Source organism: Xiphophorus couchianus, chromosome 4 (genome assembly GCF_001444195.1).
Source record: "Xiphophorus couchianus chromosome 4, X_couchianus-1.0, whole genome shotgun sequence".
NCBI classification, from domain to species: domain Eukaryota; kingdom Metazoa; phylum Chordata; class Actinopteri; order Cyprinodontiformes; family Poeciliidae; genus Xiphophorus; species Xiphophorus couchianus.
In genome coordinates this window covers 24,384,790-24,395,255 of record NC_040231.1, presented here as the reverse complement: position 1 = coordinate 24,395,255, position 10,466 = coordinate 24,384,790, and the positions used below count along the sequence as shown (strand labels likewise).

Here is a 10,466-nt window from a genome sequence, read left to right as displayed (position 1 = left end):
GCGGCAATCTGTCTGGAACTAAACCAAAAATGGATCCCAAGAACAGATTTTTACCTCCAAATCAAAGAAAGATCTATTTCGGGGAACAGAAGTTTTATCTTTTGATTAAATAAAAAAAGTTACAAAAAATGCACATATAGTGAGATATAAGGGTGTAGTAAAAATGTTTTCTAATATTACATTGAAACAGAACGACTACATTTATTGTAGGAAAGACTGCACTGACTCAACACAATGAAAACAATAAGGCACTAGATTAATTACCTGTAATTGTCAGACAAAATCAAAAGATCCTCTGCAGGAATAACGCACAATAACAAGACAAAGTGGAAATAACATCAAGACAATAACAAAAATATACTGAAAGTTAAAGGTATAAATTATGATTAAGAAAAGCTTGATGCAAAATACTGTACCAACAAGAGTGACACACTCTAAACTGAGCTGAATAGAAAAGGCTTTACATGTAGTATGTCTAGCTCTTGGCTTCAATTCAACTTGCAGGCAAATTTATGCACTCACACAAAAGCTCAAATTGAGAGCATATGATAATTATTTCATTTCTCTTTATGACAAGGTCATCAAATACCAACATTTAGTCAAAGCCAGTGGCGTCTCGGACGCAGGGTTCACTAACCTGACACACCAGATGGTTTGTTGCACAAAACCATCTGGTTGCTTCTTTGTGAAAATAACTTGCTGAATGGAAGGATTTTTCAAAAGTAGATGACAGAGTAGACCATGTAAATGGCATCTCCGTTATGCCAGTCAAACACAAATCTCAATACATTACATTAATGAATCACTGCAAATGAGATTTAGTCAAAATAATGTAGAAAAACTGATGTCTTTTTTTTTTTTTGACATTTTAAAGCAGGGGTGCTCAATACTTCCCACGATCGATCTACCGGTCGATCATGGGAAGGTTTTGAGTCGATCTCGGCAGTAGGTGACAAACTGAAAGCCGCCAGGACGCTGAGACCAGCACTTTCTCTTCTGATAGGCTCATCAAAATATTCCCTAAGATTCTAAACATTTGTAGCTTCATTAAAGAATAATAAAATCATCAAAACGTGTTAAAATTAATAATCTCAGTAATTATTGTTTCAACAAGGTGTTGCGCAATTCAGTGCGTTTCGGTTCAGTTAATAAAAAAAAGGCGACTCAAAGACCGAGTGACTAGCAGAGCAGGAGTTTAAATTAGCTACTCAACCACTACGGAGGAGAGATATGTTAATAATCGAGAAATAAGTATCAAGCTTGGAAACCTAATATCATAACGGACTGAATGTTATGTTTTTGTTTTTAGCACACCTGTTGCCGTGGCGGTTGCCACGGCAACAGGTGTGCTAAAAATGACAGAGAGAGACGGAGAGTAAAAAGTAGGAGTGGCTTTGAGTTGATCACCTGTTCGGGTTATTTTACCTTTGTTTACCTTTGCTGTGGTGCTTTAAAACCGTTGCAGTTTCTGAACTTTCAATAAACGATAAACTTGAACTAATTTCCTCGTTTGTTTGTGAGTATATGTACACTCACAACAAACATCAAATATAACCTCCATATAACCTCAAATTGTTATTCTTTCAATAAATACTATATAACACCCTTAGCAATTCAGCTTTTAATGCCTGTCATTTAATAGTGCAGCTCAAAGAGGGAAGCCCGGTACTTTGAAAACACCTTAAACCAGTTTAGCAAACCAGCAAACTGTGTGATCAAAACGAGAGTTGCTGTCAGCAGGTGGTAGGCTATCACGCCTTTACCATTGTGTCAGTCATTCAGCTTTCTAGCAGTCCTCCCAGCATCTCTCTGATAGCTCTCTATCAACTCCCCCAGGCTATCTATTACTATACCTCGGTATCACTCCATCACCCCTGCAGCGTATCTTCTCCATCTCTCAGAAGCTCCCCGACCTTCCTCCTTTACCACCTTGCAGCTTTCATGATCTCCCTCGCTTTTACTGTTGTGTGTGGATCGATGGCTTAGTGATGTGCTGGATGTCAGGCCACCTGACAGAGGACGCGGCAGGCACGCCAAGGGACACGGCACGACTTCGTGTCCGCTCAGCGTCAGGAGGATGGCCGTGGCAGGGAAGGTGCAGGTAGGAACCTGCGTGTGCCTGTCCATTGATTCTCATCAGCCACTTTAAGTCCATGGCAAGTAAAAGTCAGAGGAGTGACCCCAAATCTGCAGCATGAGTCAGCAGAGATTTAATGTTTAGTCAAAGCAGCAAAGAGCATTCATGGCAGAGGTTGTGCTAATAATGTCACAATTTCATAAGCAGAAACTGAATCGCATGGGAAACTCGTGGTGCCTGTGCTAGTGTGTGCTCTTCATATGTAGGATTTATTGCTGACTAAAGCAAAGTTTTAAAGCAGACCGATGTCTCTCTGTGGTAAAACTAATTTCCCATTTGTCTCTTTCTTTCTTTCTTATATTTGGTGCAGGTTATACAAAAAAAGAATCATCTAATAAGTGGAATTTGTTAAATTTTCGCATTGGACATGCACAATTTTCCATTTATATTAATAGAAGAAATAAATTTAATGGAGTTTTGGGGGGCGAAAGTCGACAGGATGTTTATTCTGATGGTAAAAAATAGAGTAAAAGCAGAATTTATGTTTTTTTCAATGAAGAATAACTTAACTGAATTTTTATCTTTGTGGTGCTTTAATAATGTTGTGTGCTCTGTAGTTGATAGAAAGCTAGTTTTTTATTCAATGTTTGCATGAGTGTTGAAGTAAACTATGTTAAAATGTTTTTTATTGAAAAATAAATGTATTGTTAAAAATGTTTCTTTCTTTCCTTCTTTCTTTGTTTGTTTCTTTCTTTTTTTTTTAAAGGCTGTCCACTTTTCTTCCTCGACCCCCAAAATAATGAGTCCTGTTCCGCTCTTTTAACTGCCCCAGACACATGTTCAGACTGCTTGATTACCATTTGCCATTTGCCATTTGTGGACAAGGCACCGGCCTCAACTGTACTTTCCTCTGATGGAAGAAAAATGTCATTCTGACATTTTCTGTGTGCGATCCAAGCTAAAAACTCCATTAACCGTTCCAGGAAGAGACTCGCTCTCATTAGATCTGACTGTTTTTATGGAGCACACTAATGCAGGGTTATGTGCACTTTATATAAGTTCGTATCTCTAAGGACAAGTGATAAAATAAAAACATAAAATACAGATATTAATAAAGGGGGTATTTTTATATAATCTATATTTTTGAATATATTCCAGTTGTTGATGTAAAAGCAGTTCGCTGTGAGGCAAGGCAGCAGGGAATTATGGGTGTTCATATAGCAGTGCCATGTCTTTCATTTCTGGAAGATCCCATTATTTGGTTTATTTTTTAACTAGATTCACAAATTAATAATCACTAAGGGTGCAAGAGTAAAACTCAAATTTTCACATGTTTTTGATGCAGGTCCCATGTAGTCTCTTTTCAACCACAAACAACTCTTTGTATTCAAAATGTTGTCTACCTCGAAATAAACTAAAAAAAAAAAAAAAGATAAACAAAAATCACATTGTTGTTTTATAGATATATCTAAGCTACCACACAAAAAAAACTAAATATACAAAGATAAACATTAGTTTAGTCAAAGCACATTCACTTGCAAAATTGGCTCAATCAAAGTACAGAACTAAATCCAACTGAAAAACTTTAAAAACTCAGAAATCCAGTGTGACCTAGTCTGAGTTTTCAAGTGTAAAGACATGACTCCGAAGATTTGCAGCTCTAATTGCAGAAATGCTTTAATGACTCAGGGAGGCCAGACAGAAATTTCCTTTCTCATATCTTTTTTTAATTATTATTTTCAAATATGAAAATCTCTCTTTCAAATGAACAATTATCCATTTCTGTGTGTCACACAAAATCCCCACTAAGTTTACAAAAAGTTAACGAAGATTACAAAGCTGTGCAGGTTTACCCCTCCACTCGTTGACGCTTGCCTCGTTTTGAGTTTGTTGTGCTTTCTCTCCAGCTTGATGTTCAACCAGAAAATAAATGTGAGGACTTCCAGTCGATTCCTAGTGTTTTTCCTCACACGTCAAAACAACAGCTTGCGTCGCACCTGGTGAACCAAACCCAAAAAAAGAAAAATGGTAGAGTGTAGCAGGGAATAAATCATACTGGATCCGAGGCAACGTTTATCTCGAGTTGTGACATTCCTGCATCCCTTTTTCACTTATTGCTCCTTTCTGCCTTCTTTCTTCCTCTGCTTCACTGTCAGCTACCACGCAACAACCTGGCAAACACACACACTCACACACACAAACCCCTGCTCCTGCTACTAAGTCACCAAAGGTCAGTCTCTTTAATCTCCACTGACACAGTCGTTATTGGATTCTCCTCCACACCTCTAATGAATATGGATACTCATACACACATAATCTTGCTCATGGACATGTGCATACACACACTCATTTTGTAGATGCATCTTGTTGCCATTATAGCACCCCTGTTACTAGCAGGGCATCAAACAGGAAAATGTGTCCTCGCTGATACATTTGCAGACCGAAATGTTTTATCAAGAGAAATGGCATCCTCAGTCAGATGGAAGGTCGTGATAGCTTTAATTTCACACATGTGTAGGCACAACCAATGTGAGCATTGTGTTATGCACCCCTTGAAATATGAAATGTGTCTCTTTTCCCTCTTTTTGAGCAGGGCAACATGTTAGGAGCTACGGATCCATTTAACTCTTCAGTAGGTGATCATTTTCAGATAACCATCTTCAGGCAAATCTTGAAAGTTAATTCATCCTTATAATAAATTCATTTTTTTCAGTTGGAGATAAACAGCATCAATCCTTATGCGAGAAAAAAATCAACAATGTTCTCAGAATGTCTCTAGAGGTTAAGAAAACTTTTCCAAATGGCCAACTGGAACGGATTGTAAAAAGTTTCTTAAGATGGCACTACCGTTCCTGAATCCGTCAAAATCACAACCTACAATTGCCACTACTTTCCAACGACGACAACCAAAACTCTCTCATTAAGAAACGTTATACTAAGTGGCTCATGCTACATTTTGGTTCGCCATTGCAGGATGGGTAATTTCCGTGACTTGACCTGTGTTAATCCTTGAAGAGCAGAAAAAAAAGAATCTCAAAGGGCTTTGTTTGAAGTGCCAGTCGGTTTCTCCACATATGCAGAAAAGGTATATGTGTTAAACAGAAGGTTTAACTTTTCACCCGTTCTGCTGCATAATCATCATGTGGCTAAGGTTTTGACAAACCACAAAACCTATCTTTATACTGGTACATGAGCAGAAAGTGCCACAAAAAGGAGCATATTTTACTATAACCAGGTAAATGACAAAATAACTAATCAACCAAATGAGTAAGAGTAATGTCATTACTAATTTAGGGGCATGTTTATGGTTCTTATCTATGTGGAAGACCAATTTGTTCCAAAGCTTCAATTTTGTGGATGACTTCTTAATATTTTATTTTTACATTTCCACATAATGTTCTTTCCTCGCATTAACATTGTTTGAAGTGCACCAGACCCTCCTCCAGCAAAACTAAACATGATGCTGCCACTTCCACACTACTTCACAGCTAAGATGGTTTCACACCGACACATATTCAATTTGGGACACAGCAGACATCTGCATTTTGGACAGTATGGTGACCAAGCGATTCCCAAGGCGTTCATAATTTGCATATAATTGTTTGGAAAGATAAACATAAAGCGTTCAGGCATATTTTCAGGCAAAACATGCAATAAACAGACGACAGTGTGAGCTGGAAAGCTTTCATCTCAATAAACTCAAACAATGCTGAAATTTACTTTTGTTTTACTTCACAGGTTGCTATTTATATAGTTTTTGGTCTGACTTGGAGCACAAGTACATCCTTCCCCACGGTTTTCCTTCTGGTGATCCTGAATTCTTTAAAATAAATCACTTGACAAAAAGTTAGCAGTAACAAAATGTTTCATGCTTCCTACAACAAGATTTAACGCCCAATATGACTTTCAGGAGACAGAGCGTGATTAAAACACAAAGTACTGATGTTGCTTTAATGTTGTAAACGTGAATAATCTCTACTTCCAGCACTTCATGTTAGTATTTTATTCAGTTAATGTAGATTTTCTTTTAAGAAAAAGTTGTTCTGTCTGATCTATTTCGATTGCTCTCTAGATACAAATGTGTATTTTTATAGGTTTAAATAGTGAATTGGGTTCTATTATTTTATTCTTCAATCTTCCACGATGCCTTTGCTTACCTGAGATAATGACTGCCTCTTGCTGAATGCTCATTTACTGCAGCATTTGTAGAAACTAAGAGTCAGTATCTCGTCTTTGCTGCTTGGAGGCCTTGCCTTGTTTCCGTCATTGTCTCTCGCTGAACTATGAAATATATAAAGGTTAATGGAACAGTTAGCTAAGTCATGTACTGTAGTATTAACTTAATGACAGTACTTACATCTGATTCTAGGAGTCTGGTGCTCTCACTGCATAAAAGCCTGAAGGCATTGCTTGATAACCATCTAACCGTGATGGCTTCTCTGAGTGGCACTTTCTCAAGGAAAGCTGCCATGTTAAATTTAGATTAACTCTCCAAGACACTCAAATTTTTCTATGCAACATCAAACACCTGTAATATCATTAATTTATGTTTTATCGAGTGACATATTGTTTCTTTGTAAGGTTTGGCCATTTTAAACTTCCTCATTGTAACAACGGGTTGAGCTAAAATCTAACCTCATTAGCCTGATTTTCAACACATTCACTTTGATAAATAGTTTTGTTAATATGGAACCTGTTATCAGTGTTATGGAAATGTTTGCCTTTAGGGTAACATGAAAGTACCGATTTAACACCCAATTAAGAGAGAGAGAGTGAGAGGCAGCTTTATTATTAGAGCTTTCAGTATAAACATGTTTGCTTGCATGCAAGTGCAATGCAGAGAGATCTCCTCTGTTTATGTGATCAGACTGTCATAAGTGGGGTTTTTTAAGCAAGGCATGTAGACAAAAGTATTTTCCCATCAGAAGACCACTGGAAGAGAAATCGGCAGAAAATGTTCACTTGATAACTAGTAGATATCGCTATATAATAAATGACAATAAAACTCCCAAAGGCAAAAATTAAAATCCCATCAAGGATGAAGGGAAAAATAAAAACTGCCCAACAAAAAAAAAAGATCAGTATACAAGACAAGTCCACCTGTATTAATTAAGTTTAGATTCATTTTAAAGAGCCTCAGAATATTAGCATTGAAAAGAAAACGTCTTTTTCAAGGTGTTTAGATGCTCTGATTTTTTTGTTTTTATTTTGATTGAATCAGAAACTTGTAAACTAGGTGTATCATTTAAATTCCAACATTAACAGTTAGAAAATAAAATAATGGATTAATCACAGATCTTTTGAGGACGGCCTTCTTTTCAAACAGTTTTGCTCTGACTTCTTGTTGCATCAGATTTGATCAAGACAGCAAAAAGGGAAAGATATGTCAAGGGGTTAATAGGAATATTTTAAAGAAACAAACCCAAGTGATTATATTTCTGTATACAAACTCTTTACATGTGCTTGCTAAGCTGTGTTCAGCTTCTTTTTAAATGAAAGCTACACAGTTTAAGTGCCAGTCTCTTGATGTACAAGCAGAACAAAGTGACCCATAGACAAGACTGTTGTCGTCTTCAGTGTCATGGTGACAGTGACTTCTTGGCAAAGGCACAATTTAAATGCAGCTTTGGAAAGCTGTTTGTCCTTTAAGGCCTGTGCGTTTAGTAGACTCAAAACAATTTTTGAGTATGTAGATGATTACGTTCTGGATTAACGGTTGTCAGTAACATTTTTGGGAAAAAAAATAATTTAAGCTTTGGACCATTTGAAATGGAGCTGTTTGAACTTGCTTGGTAATTTCTTTAATGTGTTTAAGTCAAAAATAGATATAGGTAATAGGCATATGATCCATTTATGCAAGTTTGTTGTATATGACATTTTTGTTCTCACTTTGTAAATTAATGTATTGGTACGTACATCATCTGTGGTGGACAAAATGTATTTCTTCTCTCTGTAAAATGGAAATATATTTGTGTCCAAAATATGAGCAAACGGCAGAAATCTTTGAATCTGAATGCTATAGGCCACATGTGGTGCGTGGGTGGGATATGAAGGGAAAGATTTGAAATTTACATAATTGATTCGATTACTTTGCCAGAGTTTAAATATATGTGGAAACAAAGACAACTTGAGGCAAATTATTCATGGATTGTCGCTGTTTTTGAAACAGACGCATGCACCTTTGTTATCCTTTATGTCTAGGGAAAGTAACCCTGAGAGGTCAGTTTTCCTCTTACGCCCGCATTGCTTTCAGCAATCGCACCCACATGTGATTTCAGAAACTGCAGGTCATCTTGAAAGCAATAGGAATCATATGAAATAAATATATAGTAGCTACATGGTGTAAGTTTTATTTTATATATATATACATATATATATATATATATATATATGATGAATTAGGTTGTTCCTTTTCTGTCCCTCAGATACAAAGTCAAGAGCAATTAAAATGCACAAACAACCAGTATCAATAAATGCTACAAAGGAAACTGGCGTTCATTTACAGATTTTAAGCCACTAAATGCAAAGTCAACTTAAATGCTGCACATTCTGCACTGAATTCGTCCGTCTCACCTCAAGCAATGGGTTTGATGTGCTAAGCCCAAATTCAGTTCCCTTCATTAGGAAAAGAGCCACTTGCAGACTTACACAGTTTTAATCTTGTCCTTTTCACATTATGCTTTGCTTACACACCCGGCGTGTGTTGCTTTAAATTCTGCTCTGTGAAAGCAGTTAGGATCCACGGTTCTCCTGTTCTTAACCTGGAGTTAATATCGGGGCCCGGTGCTCCCAACGCTTCCCATTTTCACTCAGGTGGACTCATGAGAGAGAATTATTTAAGCATGAAAAGAAAGAAATGTCAGCACAGGAGGAGCGGGTAGGGACCATTAGCAGAAGGCTTTTCTCTTCTGCATGTTGCTGAGCAGTGGTCAGATGTTGCATCAGGCGCTTCAGGGAGGGTGTAATAACTTTACATAATATTTCCCCGGTCTCAAGGGAGGATCATCAAACTTCTGACCTGTCTGGTACAAGATTTTCACGTGCTGTAGTGTAACGTTACCACTCCGCAACGAGCGATCACATTGGTGATTTTATTTTTGTTATTAGAGAGACAGTTTTATTTGGTGGACGGTGGCAAGTTTGCTGCCCAGTTCATTATAAAATGATGAGGCTTATAAAACAAAGCGATGAACTCTCTCCCAGCTCTGTGAGCACCATCATACATCTTCTTATTACACACAATAAGTGCAGCAGCGTCCTTGTAAACACACAAAACCTACATTGAAAAACTAACGAGCTCCTTTAGCGTTGTTTCCTCATAACTAGACAATTCTTCATACCATTTTTTTTTCTCTCGGTCTTGATTCGGTGCTGCTCGACATCGCTGATATTTTTATGGCGAGTCATTCCTACATTCTGAACGCTGTTAGGTTTGCAGGATGGCATGAATATCAAATCCCGGATGTCACCTTGCGAGGCTTGTGAGCTGTCCAACATACGGAAATGAAAATTTGTCTGTGAAATTGAGTCACATCTGTTTTTCAGTTTACTGTGATGCATCTGAAGATGATTCAGAGTCATTTGCATTTTAGATGCTTCCCTGCGTTGATGGGAAATGGATCATATTTCTTTCTCCTTCTTGGAACCTTTTCTCTGCTGTAACAGCATCGTAGACATGTACATATATACAATTTTGTTTTTGTTACCCACATACACACATTGCATGCAACAATAAAATCCCTACGTTGAAGCTGTTTTATGTGCATAAGATAGTAAACTTTTATGACTACAACTAAAGCTGCCAAGACTTGATGTAATATGTGTGAGCTACAAATATACCTTTGTCAGGTTTGTATTTTTATTTCTGTATCGTTTACTAACAAATAAAATCCAGATTTCCATATTCTACTTTAAAGATAAGCCCTGCAAATTACTTCATATTAAAATACACTTTGATGGCTTTTGTCTTCTGAGTAAAAGTTATTATGTAAGCCAGACTAAAACCTCATTGTAAAATTGGCACACTAAGTTTGCACAATGCAAATTAATCATAACTGACAAACTGAATAATCTCATGACCTTTTTCAGCCTGAGCAATTTGTTATTCTGTGTCGTTGCTACATTAATTGAAGACGAACGGATTAGCTGTTTAATAAGCACAAGTGTGTCCAGTTCCAGCTACCATCCTGACCCGCGTTGACTGAAGCGTTCTTAATAAGCTGCGTGGATGTGCAAAAATATTCATACCTATTGAACGTTTGAGGCCTCCAAAGAATTTTAAATTATCAATCCAGTTTGACTTTCAGTGAAACGGTTGTCTACTTGCCCTGATCTGGCCATCCAAGCACATTTATCCCAAGAGCAAATACAAAAAGTAGCCCCCAAATAC

At 37.2% G+C, this 10,466-nt stretch overlaps 1 protein-coding gene across 1 annotated transcript in view; it reads left to right on the top strand.

The window, feature by feature from the left end:
* The first annotated feature begins 616 nt into the window (after positions 1 to 616).
* Positions 617 to 10,466, top strand: part of dmxl2 (Dmx-like 2) — a 72,627-nt gene continuing 62,777 nt past the window's right edge. Inside the window, exon 1 of the mRNA XM_028013785.1 lies at positions 617 to 627. The gene's annotated coding sequence lies outside the window, so the exon portion shown is untranslated. The remainder of the gene's footprint in view (positions 628 to 10,466) is intronic.